Source organism: Podarcis erhardii (assembly GCF_964252035.2).
Source record: "Podarcis erhardii genome assembly, chromosome: 1".
NCBI classification, from domain to species: domain Eukaryota; kingdom Metazoa; phylum Chordata; class Lepidosauria; order Squamata; family Lacertidae; genus Podarcis; species Podarcis erhardii.
In genome coordinates, this window is record NC_138497.1 from 51,950,358 (window position 1) to 51,976,012 (window position 25,655).

Sequence of the window (25,655 nt, forward strand, 5' to 3'; positions counted from 1 at the left end):
ATTAGTACAAATTATCTAGAATACTCACGTTGATTGACTAAACATTCTGATACCACCTGCAAAATAATAAATGGCATCTCCCGCAGTGGGGCTGCTAACATCTGAGGCAGGAGACTGCCAGTTTCACACCGAGATAATTGTGACAACAGGTCAAGCAGAGTTTCATTTCGTAACAATTTGTCTCCCAAATAATTATGCTATTTGATATGCCTGCAGCACAGACCCAGGCCATAGAATTTAAATGGATGTTCCATATGCCACAAGCTGTAGTTTTTCCGCTGCAGCCCCTGTTAGTAGCCCTGTGCCTTCAGAAGTCAGAGATTCAATACGTCACTTTCCCCATTTCTTCTTTGCCAAGCCAGGAGAGAGCTTTGTCTGTAGTATTTCTGCATGGCAAAAACTCTGCTAGGGACAAAAACTTCTTTCAGGAAAAAGAAAGAACCATAACAGCGCAAATGCATTTAGGTCCCATTGACACTATACATTTAAAGCAGTAGCCTACCACCTAAAATGGTCATGGCCAGCCAGCCCCTAAAGCAGGCTTCCTCAACCTCGGCCCACCAGATATTTTTTTGGCCTACAACTCCCATGATCCCTAAGCTAGCAGGACCAGTGGTCAGGGATGATGGGAATCGTAGTCTCAAAACATCTGGAGGGCCAAGGTTGAGGAAGCCTGCCCTAAAGAATCCTGGGAAATATAGTTTGTTAAAGGTGTTGGGAGCTGTTAGGAGAACCCAGTTCCCCACATAGAACTACAGTTCCCAGAATAGTTGAACAACCAGGGAAACATAGCTCTGAGGAGGGCAAAGAGGCCTTCTAACACTCAGTACTATGGGAACAAACTACAGTTCCCAGTATGCTTGGGGGGGAAGGCATGACTGGGAAGGGGGGGTTATTGTTTTGCTGTTTTGCTTTACATGTTTACTTGTTTTTATCCTGTATTTTATTCTGTGAACCGCCCTAAGATCTTATGACTTAAAGTGGTATGCTACTGCTTTAAATGCAAGTGGGGCTTTAGTCACTTGAATCAGTCACTGGTCTTCTCCAATCTCTTGTTCCTTAAATGTCCTTTTCGACATACACTTTACATGCAAAAGGTCTCAGGTTCAGTTTGCAGGAATTCCAGATAGAGCTGGAATGGACTTCTACCTGAAATTCTGGAGAGTTGCTCGCAGTCAGTACTCCTCTGACTTTGTATAAGGCAACTTCCTACGTTCATATGTTGGTTTACAGTACCTATTATTGGCTTCTCAAAAGTAAGTTCTATTTGGTTCAATGCGCTTACTCTCAGGGAGTGGGGATAGAAGTGCAGCCTAAAAGTTCCTGGGCTCCAGTACAGTTGTACCTCTGGTAACAAACTTAATTCGTTCCGGAGGTCTGTTCTTAACCTGAAACCATTCTTAACCTGAGGTACCACTTTAGCTAATGGGGCCTCCTGCTGCTGCTGCGCCGCCGCAGTGCGATTTCTGTTCTCATCCTGAGGTAAAGTTCTTAACCCGAAGTGCTACTTCTGGGTTAGCGGAGTCTGTAACCCAAAGTATTTGTAACCCGAGGTACCACTGTACTCTAGAGAAACTGTCATCTCAGTTCAGCTCATAGCTGTCAACTTTTCCCTTTTCTTGCGAGGAATCCTATTCAGAATAAGGGCATTTCCCTTAAAAAAAGGAAAACGTTGACAGCTATGGTTCAGCTTGCATGTCCCCTGAAGATGGGCATATTGGTGATTCTCCCGGATCGCAGCTATGTATGGTGGCATGGACAGCTTTGGTGCCTATTATCTTTAATAGAGACTTGTAGACAACAACAAAAAGTCACAGCTAATTCAAATTCATAAATTGCCTTCAGCTGGCATGCTCTCCTCTCGAGAGTCCTCCAACCCCCCAGAGCTGATTTTGACATCATGTAGAAAGTTAAAGGGGAGAGGAGAGAGAAGTTCCATTGTCCTAGGGCACACACCCCTGGTGCTAGCAGAATGAGAGCATTGGATATCACCCAATGTTTAAAGCATTACAATAAAAAAAAAACATCATAAGAGACAGCAGTGGGATAAAAGAAATAAAAATTAGATTTTGTCATTGGTACCTGACACACAGTTGCTCCTGTCCCAGGTCCTATTATTATTATTATTAGTAGTAGTAGTAGTAGTAGTAGTAGTAGTATTTTCACTGATATGGACACATAGAAAATACAGTAAAAGTGATAAGTGATAAATGCATATAGAATTTTTTTAAAAATTAACAGAAGTACAATGGGGATGAAAACCCAGAAAATAACTGAACCAGACAGAGGGCCTTCTAGGTAGTGGCGCCCACCCTGTGGAACGCCCTCCCATCAGATGTCAAAGAGATAAACAACTACCTGACATTCAGAAGACATCTTAAGGCAGCCCTGTTCAGGGATGTTTTTAATATTTAATGCTGTACTGTTTTTAACACTTGATTGGGAGCCGCCCAGAGTGGCTGGGGAAACTCAGTCAGATGGGCGGGGTATAAATAAATAATAATAATAATAATAATAATAATAATAATAATAATAATTATTATTATTATTATTATACAATACTGTGTTCAACTATCATGTATGGAAAGAAAAGAAAAACTTATGTTGTTCATCCTGGCACCTCTGTTCCAAATTATAGGTGCACATAACATTTGTATACAGTGGTACCTCAGGTTAAGAACTTAATTCGTTCTGGAGGTCCGTTCTTAACCTGAAACTGTTCTTAACCTGAGGTACTACTTTAGCTAATGGGGTCTCCCACTGCTGTCGCCGCGCTGCCACGCGATTTCTGTTCTTATCCTGAAGCAAAGTTCTTAACCCGAGGTACTATTTCTGGGTTAGCGGAGTCTGTAACCTGAAGCGTCTGTAACCTGAAGCGTTTGTAACCCGAGGTACCACTGTAATTCAGGCACACTCTTTAGGGGGCCAGGACTGACAGCAGCTGAGTGTCAATTCAACCCTGTGATTGGCAGGTGAAGCCTTGGCTGTGGTGGCACCATCACTAGGGTCTGCCTGGTTGGCATTGCTGACCCATAATGGAGCCTTTTCAGTGATGGTTCCCATTTGTAAGGGAATGCCCTCCCTGTAGAAGTCTATTTGTCTCCCTCATTATTGATTTTCCAAACATTTCTGTTTAGCTAGGCATCTAATGCTCACATGAAACCAGAAATATGTAAGCTTAGATGCCAGGTAAAACTCTCAGGGAAGTTTGCATACGTAAACCACAACCCAAAAGATGCTCTATTGAGTAACAACAGGCCTAATCTCTGGTGGTGGTGGAGAACTGAAGAATGACTTGAGATGGGGTGGGTAACCTTTGGCTTTCCAGATGTTGTTGGACCAAAACTTCCATCATCCAGCATGGGGACGTTTGTGGAATAGGGATATAAAATGTACAGCATACTATGGTTTAAGAGAAAATTATATGAAAATGATATATCGATGGTATCTAACACTGAGTAAGCTGGCCGCCTCTGTTTATTCACAGGCTGACTGGTAGGGGCACAGGCAAACATAGCAGAAAGTCCTGATCCAAATCAACAACAGAATGATGTGCTGAAAAAACTGCTTCTGCACCAGAAAAGGTTTACAACTTCTGTTAGCGAAAGCAAGTAAGCAAACAAACAAACAAACCCCTGCTGTTTTTCAGCTTTCCTCGGCCAGACTCCCAAGGAAGTGTTTGCAGGCCCCATCCTGCTTTTGGTTTTCATTGCAAGCTCCAGAAGAAATAAATTATATCAAAGCCTGAAAGGAGGGCCACATTGCATAAGAAGGGACAGCATGACTCGCAACATTATGTTGGGAAACAAGCTACAAATACAAGCTCACAGCAAAGTTCAATTAGCCTGACCTTCAGAGTCTCTTGGCCCCCACAATGTGCACTGATAGCAGTGGATGGTCAAGATGCCAAATAGCTCTTACAGCTGGAAAGGGTTTGCTTGTTTGCACAAATGGGATTTTTTTTTAATGCTGCAGACTTCAGGACACATGCACCCTTATTCTGCTAACCTTATGTTTTTATCACTGAAGTCGATGAGACTTAATTCCAGGTTGGAGCCTTGTGGGAATTACCATTTAATTCTCTAGCCTTGTAATTTTAAATATATTTGCTTGAAATTCAACCCATTAAGTAGGTGATCATGCCTTCTGATCTTAGAATTGTTTACTGCCAAGCAAGCATGATTAACACTACAATCCTAAGTATGTTTACTCAGAAGTAAGTCCCAATAAATTCAATGTAACTTACCTCCAAGTTAGTGTGCTGAGGTCTGCAGGCTCAAATTACATTCCTAGGCTGACATTCTCTGGCTCTATTCTTCACATTATTTATCTTAGAAAAGTCCCATTACCACTAATAGGTTAAATGAAAATCAAATGATGAGAAAATTGTGACCTTACATTCCTTGGAAAATCCCATTGCGAATGAAGCATCCATGACTAAGGGAACATGCGAATTTTGCACTTTTATTAAGTATAGTTTATTTCCAAATGTATCATAGCATTGTAGATTCTATGTTTAAACTACTACAGAGATTCTGGCAAGAGATAATGCAAAAAGAAAAATGTAAAAAGATACATTTTATTAATTTGTAAAGGATTACGTAGGAAGCAACCTGAGTAATTTTCCTCGACTTGTCAAAATATGATGGTGGTGGAATATGGACTGTTCACATAAACAAAACCTTTAAATTAATTAATTGACGAAGCCTTACCAAAATAAAAAGCACAAAGCTGTATACTCCAACAGCCAGATCGTAGATACTTTGGGGGTCATTCTGGCTCTACCCCCACATTACTGGACAGTCAGAAATTGTGATACACAAAACTGAACCAATATACATGCAATCTCTGTAAGGGATAGTCTCATAGGATGCTGTAAGACTTCCCTGTTTAAAACAGTTACAGAAGAACTCTGGTTATAAAATGTGTACTGCTATCAAATTACTCTCATCCATTACTCATCATGACTGCATTATAACTGTAGTTTCACAATTTAGCCATGAGTTCATGTTGGCTTCTTGCAACATCTATAGTCATTACACAGAAGCCCTAAACTCGCAAAAACTTGGTGAAGTTTACTGCTGCAGTCCCAATGTACAGTTTTACTCTTCTCAGTTAAGAGAAACACAGTTCAGGTATCAGAATGCCAAAATTACTGTTGCTTCTCAAGATGCAACAAGGCTAGGTTTGCAAATACTATTGCCTACAGTGTGCTCCATATTCTAGAGATCTAAGTATGTGTTAAAAGTATATATTAAAAATGTTTCCATGTTATGAACTGCAATTTGATAAAAATGAATAAATGAAGGATGGTCAAAGGATCACATAAGTAGTTTAACTGCACAGTGGGGCTGCCCATTGCAAAAATCTGGTCCTGTGAATTGGGGGAATATGATTCAATTCAGTACAAAGATTTGCAACCCTTTCCTTTTATTCATTTACAGGGTTCTTTGGATCTTGACCATGAGGGATGGACAAATCTGTCAATTTTTTGTTCTGTTTCTCCTTTTTCCAATCTTAAATTCAGATCTCCAGATTTTTATTTTTTTTTGCAGAAGTCTGCTTTTTTAAAAAATCCATGTGAAAATTCTTCAGCATTTTAGTTCAAATTTCTCCTAATAAACACCTTATTGCATGCAGTTGTGACAGATAAAGACATTTTGCAAGCAATTTCCCCTAATACAATGATTTTATATACTATTCTCACCAATATGTGCACTTATATGCACACTTTGCCCTAATATGTGCATATTTGTGCACATTGCTTGGCTGGACCAATGTACGGCAAAATTGTGAAAAGTGTGGATTTTGGAAGATGGTTGTGTTTCAGTTCACATATTGTTTTGGAAAGTGTGAATTATGTAAGTTTAAATGTGAACTGAATCTAATTTCTCCTCCATTTCTACATGCGCTGGCATATATATCTGCAAACCTGGACGGACATCACCAGACATTAGAATTACATGTTTTACAATATTGTCTAGGTTCAAAAGAGCCTCCATTTTAAGTATGTTCACTCTAAAGTGACATATATCAAGATTTTTATAGATAATAATTACTCTTGTGGCATCTTACAAGTTTAACAAATTTAGATCATGTTTGGATGCCTTAGGCTCATATTATAATACATTTATTAGTACTTAAAGTGCTACAAGGCACTGATGTTTTTGCTACAACACACTAATATGGACTCTTCCATAGTATCTAAAAAGTTATTTCTTCCCCCCTCCCATGCAATAAATAAATCCCATTCCAGAAATTTTTGCTTGAAATAGTGCTTATTATGCTGAGGTACTGCCATTTCCCAAGAACTCATATAGCAATGTATTTCAGAAAACATAACTCTTTCCCCTTAGTAGGTTAAATTGCCATGAAGAATGTGGCTCTACTTTGGGCTCAGGAATCCTGTAGGCTTATTTGTGAATATTGTCTATGACAATGTACAACTCTACCTCCTGCACAACTACCACATCTTCTTTTCAGGGCCTTTTTTTCAGCTGGAACTCACTGGAACTCAGTTCTGGCATCTCTCAGGTGGGCACCATTGCCATTATAAGAAAACAAGGAAGGCGTTCATGGTGAGTTCAAGAATCTCTTTTTCTTGAAAAATAGCAGATTATTTTCTACATTTGGCCCACAAAGGCTCCCATTTTATTTTAGAAGTTCTGCGGCATGGGGACAATGTAGAAGCAGGTGCAAGCATCGCGGAGAAAATGATGGGGAAAGGTAAATAATTAGGTAGGAACTATTCTAATAGGCTACTTTAGGCTAATTCATCTGCTCACACCCACCCAACAATGTGTGTGTGTGTGTGTGTGTGTGTGTGTGTCTTTGAACAGATCTTGTGTCATACCACAATCTGCTTTTACAACTCCTTCAAGCATTTCTTGCCATACAGCAATGCTGTTGTTTTTCAGTAAGCACAGATCCGAAGAACTCTTGGCACACAGAACTAGCTGGAGTCTTTGGATTCTAGCCATTGCCTGGAAAGATCTTTGGGATCCAGCCCTATAAATTTCTTCATATAGACACACACACTTATTGAAAACATAAGTGAACTGTGAATGTCTCTGTAAATATTGTATACCTATGGTATTGTATATCTATGGCCAGTTGTATAAAATTCCTCCCTACTCCAGAATGAAGTCCTGCTGCTCAGTGGTCAACCAGATAAGAAAATAAGAACACTGCCAAATCAGGCCCAAGACCCAGTGAGTGCAGCATCCTGTTCTCACTGCGGCCAACCAGATGTACATTGGAAAGTGCCTCTAGGTAGCATGAAGAGAACCGCCCTCTTCCATAGTTGGTACCCTACAGCTAGTATTCAAAGGCATATTGCTTCTATTCTTAGTGGTTGAATATAGCCATCACAGCTATACAACTTTTCGGTTTCTTTTGCTGTTGTTTTTCTTATTATGGATTTTGTGTTTTTTATATTGTTATTTTATGTTGTGAATTGCCCTGAGATCTACAGATGTAGGGCAGTATACAATATAAATAATAATAATACAAGTATTGCATGGCTGATTTAAAGCTTTGTTTATTTATTGTTAGGTACAGCAAATATATATATATATATGCATGTGTCATCACAATTCCCTATAGCACATAAACTTTAAAAGAATTTACTTCAGCAGACTTCGCATATTGTGTGCACCTTTGAGTTTTAGCTTCCTATTGATGTAATTTTCTGAACTATTAATTGCACGATCAAGTCAACACATATCTGCAACCAAAAGAAGATACTGTATCTTACAGCAGGAGTCTAGTTACACTTGCTTGGAAGTCAGTTCTGCTTATACTGCCAGTTATTTGACAATAATTAAGTATGAGTATGTCCCATTGAAAACAATGGCATAGGAACAGTCGCAACTCTCTTAAATCCCTTGATTGGATTGTTTCAAACATGTTTAGGAGAGTGCTATTAGTTTTACAATCTTATTAAAATGGGTCTTTAAGCAACTAATTCAAAATATAATTATATTGTATGGCCCTTTTAAAATTATGCTTATTAACCTTTAAGTTACAGCAAAAGAAATCCTATGTATTTTATCTCACTAACAATTTTTTGAAGAACATTACCGTATCAGTGGGATGTCAGACTTGGTATATCTAAGGTAACATAGAAAGTTGTAACTTTCTATTAATTTAATTTTATAAAACTTTTTAATTTACAGGCACCTGGAGGGTGGGTTTTCTATGGGAGCCTATGAATACAAATGACACCATAAAGTACAATAAAACTTTTTTTTAAAGCTAGGTATTGTAATAGTATTAAGAAAAATCAAAACATGAGTGGATCAAGTAAAATTTGTCATGCATCTAAGTAAGTGTGTAGTAATTCTTTTGGATGAGAGACTACGCCACGTTAGCTGTGCCTAAGATGCTGTTGTGATTGATGTGCCTCTTCTTTGGTACATTAGCAAAGAACGTTGTATTTGTCGAGATGTCGCTCATGTCCCCACCCTGTGCTCTGATTTATGCCACTCTCCTAAATATGTTTACCCAGTAGTAAGCCCCATTAAATCCCGTCACATCTGCTTACAAGTAGGTGAGTGTAGCACTGAAACCTTGCTATGCAAAGGGAGCTCTTTCCATTGTTGGGATGTTGCATGTATAGTTATTTTTGTGGCGTCCCGTTCTCCTGCCCCCACCCCCGGAGCCCTTGCTGCCCTGTTGCATCAACTTCCTGTGCAAAGCTCCTCGCTTTGGGATGGTGATGCTTCTTGTTCCCTCTCACACCCCTTTCCCTCCTCCGGTATGTCAGCTTCCTGTGCAGAATCCCCGACGTTAGGGCTAAGGATGCTTGTGCAGCCGCTGCTTTGGTGCATCAACTTCCTGTGCAAAGCCCCTTTGCAATCGGGGCGATTATTCATGTTTTCACTCCTGCCCTTGGCGCATCAACTTCCTGTGCAGAATCTTTTTTTGTTTTTGTTTTTTTTGCAAATGGGGGAAAGAGAATGTTTGTGAAAGAACACTGCGTGCTCCTTTTGTTGTTGGCGTGGTGTTTTTTCTCTCGCTTTTGCCCTGGTGCATTCGCTTCCTGTGCAGAATCCTTTGCAGTGGGGCGGGGTGGGGGGTTGGGAGGAGGAGTGCAGTGAGCAAGCAAGCGAGGATGCTTGGCCGTGTGTTTCTCCCTCATTCCTCGGTGTATCCGCTTCCTGCGCAGAGCCACTTGCATTAGGGGAGGGAAAAAAGATGCTGGCGCTTCTGGTTGTTTCTTCTCGCCGCCGCCGCCGCCGCCTGCCCCAGTGCACGATCCCTCCCTCCCTCCCTTCCCCGCTGGCCCCGGTGCACGATCCTTCCCTGCCGCCGCTGCCGCTGCTGCTCTACTAGAGTTTGCTGCCCTACTTCACTCTACTTTAGTTTCACTCACTTTACATCCGGGTTTTTTCCCTAGGCAATGGGTGCCGCAGCACAGCCCGTTCCTTAGGCAAAGGGAAATAAATTCGCTGCACCGACACGTCAAGTAGTCCCTCAGGAGGAGCCTTGAGGCGCCCCCTCCTCCTCCCGAGGAGGCCGGCCGCCCCTCCTCCCTCCCTCATAGGGGGAGAGGGGTGGGGGGGAGAGGGAAGGGGGAGCCCGCCGCCCCCTCCGCTTTTGTCCCCTCCCTCGTCTCCTCCTCCCCCCCCCACTCCACCCGCTCGTTCCGGAGAGCGGCCGGAGTAGCTGTATGTGTGAGGGAGGGAGATAGCTAGAGAGAGAGAGGGGAGTTGTGTCGGGGGCGCGCGCGAGCCTCGAGTCGGGAGCGCGCGCCTCCGGCAGGCCAGGCGAAAGCAAAGGAAAGGAAAGCGAAGGGAGGCCGGTGGCGGAGTGATCCAGGCGTGCGGGTGCTGCGGCCGGGCCGGGTGAATGGGATTGAAGAAGAGTTCAGCTTCTCGGCTTGTTTTTGTGTCACAGTTTCTCTTCTCCTGCGCCTCTTCTGCCTCGTTCCTTTCTTCCTGCCCGCCCCCTCCTCCCTGCTGCAGGAGGAGCCCCCCGGGGAGAGGGGAAGGAACAGGACCCCTCAGAGGAGAGGGAGAAGAGGAAAAGCAGGAGCAGGAGGAGGAGGAGGAGGAGGTGGAGGAAAAGGGAGCAACCAGCCAACCAACCATCTTCCACTCCCAGCTTAGATTAAAGAAAGTGAGAGGAGGAGGAGGAGGAGGAGGAGAGGAGAGGAGCCGAGAAGAGGGGGACAGGGAGGCCCGGAGGAGCAGCTGCACCACCTTCTTCTCCCTATGAAGAGGAGTCTCCCCCCCTCCAAGAGAGGTCCTGCCAGGGGGGGCCCGGCCAGACAGCGGCGGCAGCGGCAGCAGCAACATCACCACCACCAGCAGGGTGTAGTATCCCACCTTTTGGATTCTCTCCTCCACCTCCCTGTTTTCTCCGCTCTGTTCTTTCTTTCTCTTCTGCTTCTCTCTCTCTCTCCCCCCCCCCAAGTAGTGCTGGTCTCCCCCTTCCCCCCTCCCCGTCTTGTGCCTTGTTGTCTTTCTCAGGGAGTTTGGCGGGTAGGGGTGGGGGGGATAGGAAAGGGTAGGTTTGGAGGACGACGACGACGACGACGACGGGGTGTAAAGTCCACCATCAGACTCCCGAGCCAACTTGGAGATAAGGAGCAACAACTTCAGTTTAATTCGCCCCCCCCCCACGCACCAACAGATAGATAGATGTAGATCTGTATAGATCTATAGGCGCGAGATGCGGGAAGGGGGCATGTCCTTTCTCTGTCACCTGTAAGGATTGAAGTAAGTTTCTGAGCGAGGAGGGGGTGGAGGAGCGGGAGGGAGTAGGTGACACATTGGAGTAGGGAGGGAGGGGGGAGAAGGAGATGACACATTGGCGGGGAGGGGTGATTTCTCCCATCCCTTCTGGTTTTCCTCGGGATGATTATTTCCAGGCCCTTTTGTGTGTGTTGGGCTGATTTTCCTCTGTGATGCTGCTGGGGGAAGTTTTATTATCTTGGAAATGATGCTGCTTTGATGATTGAGGATTCGTAGTAAAGCTGCTGCGGCGGCGGCGGCGGTTTTTTCCGCCTCCCTTCTTCTTCGTCTTCTTCTTCTTCTTCGCCTTTAATTTGTCTTGGTGGCCCGAGTAGTGCTGGGAAAATTCCGTTTCTTCAGCAACTTGTTATTCTGAAGTCTCTCTTGCCCCCCTCACCCTGGGGCAGCCCTTGCTGCACGGATACAAAGCTCGGTGCAAGGACACCTTTGGGATTTCACACTCCTACTCTGGCACATGTTTGCAGTGTCTGGAGATGTGTACCTTCTTTTTTTCCCTCCTCTTCCATTTCTGCGTGTGTTATGTAGGAGGAGTGAGGTTGTATGTGGGACTGCCATTTGGTCTAGTCCCCTTGTGATTGTGGATCTCCTTACTTTTCTGTTTGCTTCTTTGTTATTCTGATGGGATCCCCAGCCCCCCCAAAATATTTGCAGTGTTAGATTGCATTGTTAGACTTTTTTGTTGTGGGGGGATTAGATCAACCCCACTCACTCATGGCTTTGCACTGTTTGCGATACAGTATAAGTATGTATTGGCCACTTTTTGGTTATTTGGTTGGGGATGCTTGCAGGTGGCAAGGAGGTTGTTTTGATAGGCAGGAGGATGCTACTGTATTTAAATTACATGCTGTATTTTTAAAATGTCAAATCAGACTATGCACACACACTTACAGATAAGCGCCAGTAAAATCAGTGGGTTATACTCCAAAGTAAATGCCGTTTGGACCAAGGTGCTTAATTTCTTTGTATTGTTTATTGTATGTGATTAAACTTCGGTGGGCCATTTGTAAAGTTGTAGTGAATTGATACTTGTTCAGGCCTGTGTACTTGAACATGGATTTTGCTTCCGTGACCAGACTTTTCAGCTCTATTTCCAACAGGGATGTGACTTTTTAAAATGAAAGTTGCAATATAAAATATCTGCATATAGAAAATAGTCTGATGTAGGTTACTTATAGCATAGTATTGATAGTTAAGCACTATATTTCTCCATTGATTAACACTGGGCTTGAAATTAGCACACTTGATCATGTTAATCACAGCAAGACACTTATTATTACAAGACTTGGGGAGAAGCTGCTGCTCATGTCTGCTGAAATAACTCCATAGGGAAATTCCTTTTAAAGGAATAAAGGAAAGGAGCTACAGAAAGGCATTCTCAACAAACAACTTTCAAAATCCTTCACTGTGATACTAGCAGAATATCCAAGATCTTATCACTTCGTCAGTCCTAAACCTGTTTTGCTTAGAAGTTCTTAGGATAGCATTATTTGGGAGTAAGTTGCTTTTCAATTGGAAGAGTTTAGGGATGTAATCATTTCAGGGACCAACTTTCATATCCTTGTTTATATTTAATTTATAATTATAAATTTATAATTTCCCTTGACACTTCAATGTTAAGTTTTACTTTGTGACAACTTCCTTTACATGTAGCAAGCACTAAAACTGGATGCTATTTTTAAATTTTCTCTACAACGGGTAAATGCTGCAGTAATAATCTCCCCCCCAATGAAAAATAAGGTTAAATAGGGTTGAAAATGTTTTTTGATATTATGCTGTTTAGCTAAATAATAATAATCACTGAAGGTCAACATTAGTAGGTACTTTTGTGATATAGCTGAAAATGTGGGGTTAATGTGGGTGTAACCTTGCAGATCCTTAACCTTGACAGTAGTACACTCCATTGAATATACTTTAAATTTTTAACGTAGAGACTTGTTTAAATAGCTTTTCAAGAAATGACTTTCTTCCATATAATCCTCTTATTTAAATATACTGATATTTAATAATAATTCTGAGCAAGAGACAGCCCTATTTGTTTTCATATATTCTATGAACTTGTGTATCCACACTGGAGTTTCTTGCTATTGGTTTACATAGTACTTAGTAAGCACCTTTCCATGGCTGGGGTTCTCGGGGCAGCATCATTTGACACTACAGTGCACATAAACTTGGAATTAGATTTTACTATCTTTTATTCAGTTTTTCTGCTGATGAAAACTCTTTAACTTCTGAATTCCCTTCAACAACAGTAGCTATATTATTAACCAGTAGAAGTGAAAATAGGACCATGTAAAAAATATTTTAAGAAACTGGTTGTTGTCATCTTTTTTCCGCAGGAGCTTCCAGTTTTGTTTTGTTTTTGCGGTTCATACAGTAACTTCTGTGAAACCAAGTCGTTGCCTGCTGGAGTATTTATGGCAGGGGTGGCTAACCTGTGGCCCTCTAGCTGTTGTTGGGGTCTCCAACTCCCATCAGCCCCAACCCAGCATGGCCAATGATCAGGACTGATGGGAGTTGTAATACAACAATATCTAGAAGTTTGCTGATTAGCCACTTCTGGCTTTTGAGGAAAAAGGTAAAATAGCATCTTCCTCTGGAATCCATTCTGCTTACTACTTTTGTATGCCTTTGAAGTTGGGCATCAGGAAATGGGAACTTAGTTGAACCCAAAAGGTCTTACCCCTGAGTAAACATGCGTAGGATTGTGCTGTAAAACAGGGATGATCTCCCCTCTTTTATTTAAAGTATTTTCAGGTTAAATGTTGTTAATAGAAAAGCCTGTATTCATGCATCATTGTGCATACAGGAGTGCTTCTGCATTGTAAGCACAAATGTAAGTGGTATTTGTAATAAGTGCTGGGACATCCCCCCCCCCATTGTATTGGAAAGAGAATGATCAGATGAGATGGCTAGGATTTACTTGTTTTCTTTTTCAAGTGTACCACCTTCCTCCTTTATAAGCAATTATAAGTACCGTAATATATTTAGTGTTTCAAGCTTGATATTGAAATGATGTTTAAGATTTGTAGTGATCTTTTAGAGCTAAACAAGTGTTCACTGTTGGATTTTAGTACTTATTTCCTGTAGTTCTCAAAGTTCTGAAGTTGTAGCAAACTATTTGGGCCAATCTAGCCAAAGCTAATTGCTTTTAAATCTCATTGATTTTTAGTGGGAGCGATTTGAGCACATGCTTAACTCTCTCATTGAAATCAATGCAACTTGAAAGTGATCAGCTTAGTCTGGCTCGGCCTCTGTGTATATTGAAGTTATTGGTGATAATGGAACAATTTCTCATCCTGTTTGGGACATGCTTGCTTTTTACAAATATTATCAGTTAGCTACAAACTTAAACTTCAAGCCTAACCAAGTCTACTCAGAAGTAAGTTTTAATTGAATTTGCTGGGACTTACTTCCAGGAAAATGAGACTAGGATTGCAACATTAGTCATGCTTGGAGTATAAATTGGGCCCACTGATTTCAGTAGGTTTAGGCTACTAAGCATGACTTAGGTCTAGATTAAACTCTATAATACTTTCTTCATGTATAATTCTTTGTTTCACACCAGAATTATACTGTTGCATTGTTTCAGTTTAATATATGGGGGAAATAGTTCTAACAGTTACTAAGAGTTGTGTTTTGTACTATGCAGGGAATAGAAACTGAAACGAGTTGCTTCAGTATCACAGGGATAACTTTACCATTGGAATGAATTTATGATTTGCAGTATGTGGAGATGTTTCATGGTTATAATTTAGTTCTACCCAGTTTCGTATAATATTGTTAACAGTTAATATGACTATTAAAAGAAATATGTTCCACTTACCGTAGTTTGAAGTACCAGTAAATAGTATGGCAAGTGAGAATTGTTTGGTGCTGTGATTTTAACTTCTGGAGTTAGATATTGCTGATGTGTTTGTGTAGTGTGAGAACCTGCTTAAAATCTTATCTTATTTCACTGTTAAAGAATAGTAAAAGAAGTTGAACTGCAAAAATATAGAAATTTTTGCATATAGTCAATCTGCATGGCATGGAATATCCCTGGACACTGAGAAACATTAAAATGCACAGTGCTACTATGAAAATGCAACAGCTGATTTACACATCTACTTGGAAATCTTAGAGACAAATCTAGCTCCCCCCGCCCCCAGCATGTAAACTGTGTGATGCAGAAGAATACTAGTGCATGAAAAGTTACTGGAGTTGTACCTTTTTACTATGAGTTCTTTATTTACAGTGTGTGTGGGGGGGGGGAAAACCCTCAAAATTGTTATGCACATTCTATTCTGTTGTTGTTGTGCTTATGCAAGAGGCTGAAAATAAGCTTTGAGGCAAGTGTTGTAGTAATGGTGTATTAAGTCATAATTGTAGTTCAGAACTTGATTCAACAATTTTTAGAATTAAGATACATATTGGGGAAAGGCTGTGCATCCCAGTGCAAAAAGGGATGTTTACATCTAATTCCTCTGAGCTCAGCTTGTTTGAGAATAGCATATTCTTGGAGCTACTATAGAGGCAGGTTGTATGCTGGTTTCTGGATAGGTAGCTTATTGACACTGAAGAGCATAATGTTCCATATTAGAAGCATAACTTGTTAGGGAAACAGACTCAGGGAAGCCAGCAAACTGCAAGTTGTTTCTTCAAATATTTTCTATGCGAGTTTTGGTGTTAGACTAGACAAAGATTTTTATATATATATAGTGTGTGATTCTTTGGTGAAGAGGGTCTGGTTCTTTGATGAAGAGATGACCAATCACCTATACCTTAAAACCTCATTGCTAATGTGTGCTTACAAATGTTATCTCACACAATACAGAAAGGATAGTTCAAGCGCACATGGCACTTAATTTTAATCTGCTCAATGACCCATGAACATTCAATAGAAGGACACTTGGCTTTTCCAGTGTTAGTTTCTGTGTTCTTGTATCTTTTAATTTTTAACTGGGGACATTGGTGTGCAAATCTTCTCAGTTGTGATTAAATTATTTATTAAATAAACGATTAACATTATTTATTAAAATTTGCTATCCATGTTCAAATTCTTAAGTCATGCAAGCAGACTTCCCCTTCTTCCCACACTCCCTAAATCTTCACTGGAGGGTTTCTCAGTCCTCTTAAGCAGATATGGGGGGCATGCGAGGGGGAGAAGAAATCTGTTCTGCCAAGAATGCCCATTTGGCTGTCAGATGGATACCATTGGATTCCACTGTAAATCTTGGAAATACTCCTGCATTAGCTTTGAATTTGTGAGATCTAGGATCCAGTTAAATGCAAACTGAGGTTTTCAGACTTGTAAGACAGCTTGAAGCCTATACAGAACCGTGTTCTGTTTTGTCAGCTCATGTGACTGTGTGCATAAAGCACCCCTGACAATTGAAAGTTAAGCTCTGAATTACTGATTTAGACTGATCAACTTTCCAAACATAATGCTTTCTTTAAAGAAATACAAGCACATTATGTGGTATGTCAGCAGTGTGATTCTGCATAAGTTTGTCAAAATTTATGGGTAATTCAGCTTTGCAAATAGAATGATGAGTGCCCTTTAATACACTATTAACACTATCTATCTCATGGACACCAGCATCCTTGGCTGCTGCTTTATTCAAACTGAGACTCTCTCTTATGTTGTAAATGAAATATGAAAGTTTTTAGATTATAAGACATAGTATAACCAAATTGTCCAGAGTGGCCAGTAGCAGGGTGTTTCCATATAGGAGAGGAGCCTGATCTGCTGGACAAAATTATCGAAAAATATATATTCTCAGCTTTCACTTGCTGAAGACAAAGTTTTCATCAGTATATCAAATGTAGCTTTTCAATTCATGATTCCACCTTCCCTTGCTTTTCAGCAATGTAGTAACTTCTACATTTTCATCTTATTAAACCCAGTCTTATACCCGGTTTGCTGGTGCATTCTGGCAATTGCTGACTTCCCCTCCCATCTCCAAATTTTATGCTTCCTCACTATGATCCTTCAGTGATTAAAAGGAGTTATATTATGTTAACCATGAGAAGTTTAATGTGTACCTTTTTAGAAAAAGAAAATGGCTGTCTTCTCCATTAAATTAAGAGTGGGATTTTAAAACCTATGTGCTGTATTTAATAGGAAAGCAAAGAGCAAATTTTAATTGATTAAGTGTTAAATTTGAAAGTAAAAAAGTTTGGGGCCTTTTATCTTAAAGTCTAATCCTCCGATAACACTTTTTAGATTGTTAGTAGGCCTAAGGGAAAAAATCCTCACATATAAGCCAAAATATGGTGTTTTTCCTGTTTTGTTTTGGCTGCATGCAGAACACAAACTGTCAGTACTTCAAGAGAAGAAGCACTAGGCAGAAAGGCATTGATTTCTTTTTTCCTTTCCCTCTCCTGCTGTGTTTCCAAGTATTGTTAACCATGTGCTACTCTAAGGCAATATACTTGCATGCAAAATAATGGTTGATCTCCTCAGTCAATTAGCAATCGGGGCTTAGCATCTTATAAATCCAAACTTATGAGTAATCACAATTTTTTTTCTGATAAACTGACTTATAGTAGTCATGGCAACAGCTGTCTTGGCTTTTTATGGATGGTACAGTTGCTGCATCTGCAGGCTTCATCAATACTTCGGCTGCCTACAGAGGGAAGTGCAGTAGAATGTCTGTCTGGCGGTTTCAGCAGCACTGAATATTGTACTGTTGCAGTACTGTGTGCTTTTCATGTTCCAAAACTTTATGGAGCGCTTTTCTTTTTCTGCCTATTAGTTGTATAAATGCTAAAATTGGCACCTCTGGTGAAATGCTGTGACAACAGTGTCATTTTTTGAATATAGATTGTTTCTAGAGTCTTCACTAGACATAAGGCGGTTACTTTAAAGAAACAGTTGCGAGAATAGAACCAACACCACATGTTGCCTTCTGGTGGAAACTTTCTTAAAATTGTTTTATCCTTTCTTTCTACTGAACTAATATATAGTGAACACTGCAAAGAGGCTTCATCTGGATTTTTTTTAACTTTTAGTTTGTTCCTTTCTTGTTTCATGAAAGATAGATTCCACTTTAATCCATGGCAGAGAAAGAGGGATTGTGTTTTTAGTAAAATCATTATTGAGCCAGGGGTAGCACTCAACTTTCAAAATGCAACCTTAAAATAGTGTATGGTTGGTGGTATGTGTTTTCCATAAAACTTTGATTTGGGGAAATTTATGCTTTGAGTTAATGAAGATCTGATTTAGCATATTTATTTGATTTACATTTTTTTGGGGGGGGGACCCAAAACAAATATCAAACTGAAAAGGTATGTACTGTTAATTTTATGCTCTTTATAAATATCTGAAAAAGTTCCGCAACTACTAAAAGTAGTTGAAATAAAATTTGATTCAGGGGGGAAAGTCAATAAAGTGCACTTAGTGTGATCTAAATGTTACTGTATATTCAAACATATTCAAAGCTTCACTTGAAAATTATTTTTACTGAAGTACTTGTCAATATTTTAAGACATGACATCTCAAAAGCACACACTTCCCTTACATTATTTAGATTTTAAGGCAGGCAAAGCAAATGTATTAAAAACCATTAACACACTAATCTAGCATGTGTGAAGGAACTATGAGCATAAATATATGCTCTTCCTTGGAATAGCCACACAGGAAAAAAATAGTTACAACATTGCTTAGATCCAGAAATTGGCAAGTAGAATGCTATATTTACAGTTGGGCTTTTCTTTCTCCTGTGTCCCTGAAAAGCCACTCCTGAGAGTTAAGGGGTCCTTTGGAACATGTTGCGTGCTGTGAGTGGGGTGGGCCACAGCAGCACAGGGATGCTGAGAAAATTCAGTGGGGGCCCCCTTGTGCAGGCACAATGCCTCACACTCACAAAGACATCTCTAGATCCAATCCATTAATTTTTAGATTTTTGACTAGTAATGTGTCCTTTCCAGTTCCCCACTTGAGATGGTATTGTGTCAGCTCATTATGAGACTAATTCATTTTATGAACGATGCAAATTTAAAAAAGGCAAAATATTCTGCAGAAAAATAGAGTTGAAAATATTCCCCATATCCTTTGTTATTCTAGATCAGAGTTTAAAAATTATTTAAGACATTCTGGACAATTTATTTGTACTGTTGGGGGAGATGTCTTGCTTTGCATTGAGAGCCGTATTAAATCTGTTCTTGAACTTGGGGGTGTTAGTTGTTCATATTTTGATACAAATGGTTGAACAACTTGTATATAACTTCTTCAATATGATTAATGGCAAGTCCTAGCCTCTGTATTTGTAAGAATTATTGTGTAATAACTAGAAGCACAGATGAAATCCTCAAAAATAGGTTTTGGGACTTTTATTAACTATCTCTTTCTATGTGTTTTGCTCGTTTATCTCAGAGGGATATAAAGTTTAGCTTTAAAACGTGATTTAAAGCAATTAGCAAATTTAAAAATTAAATCCAGATCACCACCTGTGGAAAGAGATATGGCAAGTCCTGTGGCCTAGGGACCACATTCTAAAGCTGTAGAATGCTGTGGACTAGTGCTGTATTTAGAGTTTGTAGATGTTCATAGTCCCATTTAATTTGCTCGGGGCATTTTGCCGATCAAATCTTGTGTTACCAAGAATTTTGAAACAAATACATGCTAATGTAGCATTTGATCGACTTTCTTAATGAGAAAAACCAGAGTTGGAAAAAAGATAGGTGTTTGATTGTCTAGGCCAGGGGTAGTCAACCTTTTTATACCTACCGGCCACCAATGCATCTTTCTTGATGGTAAAATTTCCTTACCGCCCACCAGTGCTGCAGTAACATGTGCCCTAGAACCCCCTACTGCCCACCTGGAATCCTGAAACGCCCATTAGTGGGTGGTAGGGATCAGGTTGACTACCCCTGTCTAGGCTTATGGGAATTTGAATTATTTTCACTTTTAATTTTACAGTTCTGTGGTTCTATGTCATGGATGTTTTAGTTGAGATTCTTGCATTGCAGGGGGTTGGACTAGATGACCCTCAGGGTCCCTTCCAGTTATGTGATTCCCAGCCCTAGTGGGATTCTTGTTTTGCTGCTTGTATTATCTTGGTGAGGAGGAAAGTTGATAATTTGATTGGACATTGGTACAAGTATGGATGGACCTTTGGTTTTGAAAGTGTGGGACACTGGAGTCCATAGGTCATGCTCTGCACATAATCTAAACAACCTTCTTGGAAAAACGTTAACTACTGCTTTTGAAATGTGCAATTTTATGAACTAAGACTTGCAGCAGTTTAAGGATAATCTTTTAAAAATAGTAGATGTACTTGTGATATTCTGAGAGATCTGCTTTATGTGGCTATTGACTGGACAGTTTGGGATTTGGTGCTGTTCATGATACATGGTGGAAGGTTTATTTCAGGGTACTGCAATCAATTACTTGCCCCCTCTATATCACTTTTTATAATTAATTGCACTAATCTCTTCTTTTCATAGGACGCTCTAATTTATATTCATGAATATTTTTATGTTTCAAGCTAATCTGTATTATGGATGAGTAGCAAGTAGTACACATCTTCTGCCTCTGCCTCTAGTCTTGCTATACGTTTAAGCTAAAAAATACATTTTTGTAGTTTATACTGTTGTAGTTAAAGGTAAATCAAAAGTTCTCTTACTTGCCTAACTCTGTCTTCATAATTATGTGTGTGTTTTCATGGGACAAGTATATTACATAAAAAGCCAATTTTTTTGTTTCCTAAGTTACATATGGTGACCTCACTATCCTCTAATAACTGCACGAAATCCTCTGGAATTTATTAAATAAGAAATATAGGTTATTGCTTTGATTCTCCATCCCCTTCATGTCCTGAGTAGAGTTCCTACATAGATTTCAATCCTGTACACCCTGTTGAAATTATTGGGACTTACTTATGAGTAAATATGTATAGAGTTTTACAGCACCATGCTATAGGTGTAATGTGCATGGCTCTTGAGAATACTTAAAATGCTCATCACAAAAGATTTGGGGTTGATACCCTGAACTTAATAACTGTTAATGGGATACAATTCATTGTATTTGATGTGTGTGTAAACCTCAGTGATTGTTTCAAGAGCAGGTTGCTAAGACTTGAAACATAAAAATCTAAATAGGATTCCGCTGGGTTGTGTAACTTTTAAAGAACACAAATTTCTGATCTTTGCACAAATTCAGGTTTGTTTGTTGTTTTTTTTAAAAAAACCCTTCAATTTATTGAAGATGTGCATTTATTTCTGGGGCAAGTTTCTTCAAATATATTCGATATCAGGTTCCTGCAATTCTTGCAAAATATTATTATTTTAGTAAAGCAGCATATGTACTCTGAATGGGGGGGGGAGCACTGTTCTCCAGTAGTTTGGGGACTGGAAGTGTTCTTTGCTTTACAAACTGAGAGTCTCACAACTGATGAGGCTTGTCAATAAAGATGGTACCATCTAGCAGAAGAGTCTAGAATAGTGTTAGCTTTTTTTTTGCTGCTTATAGTCTATTAAAACCCCTACATCCATTTCACATGTACTACTGGCAATCCAGGTGTCTCCCTTTTTATATTTGTGCAGCTTGAGAGGACTTCCGGGTTGGCGCCATCGCCGAATGGCGGACTCCCTCCGAGCTCCAGAGGGAGCCTGCTCGGCAGGGGCTGGGTCCTACCGCGCCGGCGACGTGGGGACCCCTAAAAACCATGGGCGCTGAAACCCATGGACATGGTGACTCGGCTGGCACCTTTTGAGCCCCCCCCCCCGGACTCGCGAAGGAGCCTTTTTAAAGGCTGCGGAACGGGTGACGGGGGGGGGGTGCTTTGAGTCCTCCGCTTCCCCTGCCGAGCGAAGCCGCATGCCATTCGACGGAGAGCGCTGACTTCTTCTATTGGAAATTTGGACTTAAAAGCATAACCCGTGAGTAATTGGAACTTGGATTAAAAAAGGCGAGAAATTTTTAAAGAATTCGGAACGAGCGGGGGAGGCGTAAAAAGGAAGTCAGCCCCCCCCCCCTGTTGTAGAGGAGCTAAAGTAAAGGACTTAACATCTAAGATTGAGCGCAACCCTATTTTGATAAAGTTATGAAATTTCGCGATGGAAAACTATAAGATTGAGCTGGAGGAGAAAAGTGGAATTTAATCAAAAAGCAACCCACCCACCCCGGAACCTGGGAGCGTTTTAGTTAGAGCGCCGGGAGAAGACAAGGAGAGGTTTTGACAGCTGTCAAAGAGCTGTCAAAGCAGAAGAACAAAAATGAGAACTTTGTTACGAGGACTTTGCCGGTTATATTTGTTACAAATCGGATACAAAATGTTTAAAACAAGGAATAATAAGTTACTTTGACTGGTGGACGTGATCTGGAAGGGAACTGAGTTACTACAATCCACCTAGAGGAGCCGAGGGATATTACAAGTTGTTGGCATCGAATTTGACAGAACTTTTTATCTCCTGGGAAACTGCAGAAATGGAACACTATTTTGGCTACAGAGGTTTACACACTAAAGTAGACAATAGACTTATCTATTGAAGAATGGAAGGGACTTGGCATCATGTTTCGTTCCTGAATAACAGAGCCTCTGCAGTGGAATTTAGAAGCTTTTGGAATTAGAACATTTGTGCAGGAAAACAGGAAAAGAAAGAGGAGAGAGATTAACAAGAACAACAAGAATAATAAGAATTGGACAAAGTTGGAAGTGGGAACATTTGGGACATCCAGATTTGAAAGGTTTAAGAAATAAAATTGGAGTTTTTACTCCCAAGTATATAAAAATCTGGATGGAAAAAATGGGCCTTTTTGAGATAGACTCCTTCCAAGATTGGACATTTAAAATTGAAGAAGACTGGTAAAGGACTATGGTTTAAATAAATGTGGGAGCTCCAGGAAGACATCAGATGTTGATTAATATGGGGAACGCAACCAGGAAAAGGGGGAGGGAAATTTGGAATCCAAAGGGTGTAAAATCATATTTTATTTTATTATATTTTAATCTATTATGTATATTAAAGGGGGGAACGCGCGGAAGGGAATAGGTCGATCTTAGGAGATGGGAAAATATTTTTAAATTGGGTTAATGATAATAAGGTTAAAATTTGGGATAATAAATTGCTGAAATTATTTGTAAGAATTGGAATATAAGAGGGGGAGGGGAGGGGAAGTCCTGGAAAGATGTTACGGAAAATAAGATCTTAAATTTGGATGTTTTGTCTTTTTATATTGTTATAATTGGAAATTTTTAATAAATATTATTAAAAATATATATATATTTGTGCAGCTTGCTCATCTTAGATGAGATGAGATGTGATGTGATGTATAACCTGGCCACTGTTATGCATGCTTTGGTGAACCTCAGGCTAGACAACTGTTGTTCTAGTGGGACTGCCTTTTGCTAGGAAATTTCAGTGGGTTAAGAATGAAGCTTCCCATTTATTAGTGGATATAAGCTGATGGGAACATCTTTTGGAATGCAATGATTTTGCAAAGTTTTTTGCAGATAAAATCGCTCAGATTCGGGAAGAAGTAGACTCCACCGTGGGAGCAGTGCCGGGGCGGGAGAGTGCTAGAGTTCTGTCTAGTCAAGTTGAGTGGGATCAATTCCAATCTGTTACCTCCGAGGATGTGGACAGGCTGCTTGGACGAGTGAAACCAACCACCTGTCTCCTGGATCCTTGCCCATCCTGGCTTATAAAAGCTAGCCGGGAAGGACTGGGCGATGGGCTTCGTGGGGTGGTGAATGCTTCCCTCCATGAGGGAGCCTTCCCAGACCCGCTGAAAGAGGCGGTTATTAAACCGCTTCTTAAAAAAACATCTTTAGATGTGGCCACAATGGCCAACTATCGCCCAGTCTCAAATCTTCCATTCTTGGGCAAGGTGATTGAGCGAGCGGTTGCCAAACAACTCCAGGCACGCCTGGAAGAAGCGGACCATTTGAATCCCTTCCAGTCGGGATTCAGGCCTCATCATGGGACTGAAACTGCCTTGGTCGCACTGGTTGATGATCTCCGGCGGGCTAGGGACAAAGGTGAGAGCTGTTTCCTAGTTCTGCTGGATCTCTCAGCGGCGTTTGATACCATCGACCATAACATCCTTCTGGACCGTCTTGAGGGGCTGGGAGCTGGGGGCACTGTCATACAGTGGTTCCGCTCCTTCCTCCTGGGCCGTGTTCAGAAAGTGGTGGGGGGGATGAGTGTTCAGACCCCTGGGCTCTCACTTGTGGGGTGCCTCAGGGTTCTGTCCTCTCCCCCATGCTTTTCAACATTTACATGCAGCCGCTGGGAGAGATCATCAGGAGGTTTGGGCTGGGTGTTCATCAGTATGTGGATGATACCCAGCTCTACCTCTCTTTTAAATCAGAACCAGTGAAGGCGGTGAAGGTCCTGTGTGAGTGTCTGGAGGTGGTTGGAGGATGGATGGCGGCTAACAGATTGAGGTTGCATCCTGACAAGACAGAAGTACTGTTTTTGGGGGACAGGAGGCGGGCAGGTGTGGAGGATTCCCTGGTCCTGAATGGGGTAACTGTGCCCCTGAAGAACCAGGTGCGCAGCCTGGGAGTCATTTTGGACTCACAGCTGTCCATGGAGGCACAGGTCAAATCTGTGTCCAGGGCAGCTGTTTACCAGCTCCATCTGGTACGTAGGCTGAGACCCTATCTGCCTGCGGACTGTCTCGCCAGAGTGGTGCATGCTCTGGTTATCTCCCGCTTGGACTACTGCAATGCACTCTACGTGGGGCTACCTTTGAAGGTGACTCGGAAACTACAACTAATCCAGAATGCGGCAGCTAGACTGGTGACTGGGGGCGGCCGCCGAGACCATATAACACTGGTCTTGAAAGACCTACATTGGCTCCCAGTACTTTTCCGAGCACAATTCAAAGTGTTGGTGCTGACCCTTAAAGCCCTAAACGGCCTCGGTCCAGTATACCTGAAGGAGCGTCTCCACCCCCATCATTCTGCCCGGACGCTGAGGTCCAGCGCCGAGGGCCTTCTGGTGGTTCCCTCATTGCAAGAAGCAAAGCTACAGGGAACCAGGCAGAGGGCCTTCTTGGTAGTGGCGCCCGCCCTGTGGAATGCCCTTCCAGCAGATGTCAAAGCGATAAACAACTACCTGACATTCAGAAGACATCTTAAGGCAGCCCTGTTCAGGGAAGTTTTTAACGTGTGATTTTACTGTAATTTTGGTTTCTATGGAAGCCGCCCAGAGTGGCTGGGGAGGCCCAGCCAGATGGGCGGGGTATAAATAATAATAAATTATTATTATTATTATTATTATTATTATTATTATTATTATTATTATTATTGGAACAAGTGTAAGAAGGATACTGAGTGTAATTAAAAGTGCCATGGCCAATCTTCTATAGCCCTAAAAGGGGACTTGATTCAGGATACCTTCAGAAACTCCTTCTCCAATACTGTATGTTGAGATCAGCATGTGGGGACTTGCTGTTAATCTGAATAGACTGCTTAGAAAAAGAGGCAAGGTTGGACCTTCTCAGTGCTTGGGTGCCTGCAGAGCAGTTTTGACGAGACAGTTCTATTTCCTCTCTTAAGAGAACATTAAAAGCACTTATTTTTGCAGATAGTTGAGAGCATTGCTGAATATTTATTGTATTGAAAATTGTAACCCTGGTGCTCTTCTTTTTTTAAGGCTGCTTCTATATCTTGTTTTTGATAGTTTTGACAGTTTTAGGTGTTTTGTATGGTGATGAATTGAATTTCTTATTTGATAAATTGTTAGCTGTTTTGAAGAGTTCTGTAGAACCATATGACATGATAAAAATAACTTGAAAGTTTGCGTGGTAGATAGCTCAGTCAACAGAGCATGAGGCTTTTAATTCAGAGTTGTTTCTTGTGTAGAGCCCCACACAAGACAAAAGATTTCTGCATTGCAGGGAGTTGGACTACATCATCCTTGTGATCCCTTCCAACATTTACGATTCTATGATTCTATCTT

The 25,655-nt window shown here is 41.0% G+C and overlaps 1 protein-coding gene and 1 long non-coding RNA gene across 6 annotated transcripts in view; both read left to right on the forward strand.

The window, feature by feature from the left end:
- Window positions 1-6,250, forward strand: part of LOC309327578 — a 31,981-nt gene extending 25,731 nt beyond the window's left edge. Inside the window, exons 2-3 of the long non-coding RNA XR_014150579.1 lie at window positions 3,488-3,611; window positions 5,445-6,250. This is a non-coding gene — a long non-coding RNA (uncharacterized lncRNA). The remainder of the gene's footprint in view (window positions 1-3,487; window positions 3,612-5,444) is intronic.
- A 1,401-nt stretch (window positions 6,251-7,651) lies between these two features.
- PHF21A (PHD finger protein 21A) overlaps window positions 7,652-25,655 on the forward strand; it is a 128,360-nt gene continuing 110,356 nt past the window's right edge. Inside the window, exon 1 of one of the 5 annotated variants that reach the window (XM_081834970.1) lies at window positions 7,652-10,317. The gene's annotated coding sequence lies outside the window, so the exon portion shown is untranslated. Of the gene's footprint in view, window positions 10,318-10,569; window positions 10,725-25,655 lie in introns of those variants that run through there. The other 4 variants (XM_081834969.1, XM_081834968.1, XM_081834966.1 and 1 more) reach the window with 4 other exon arrangements.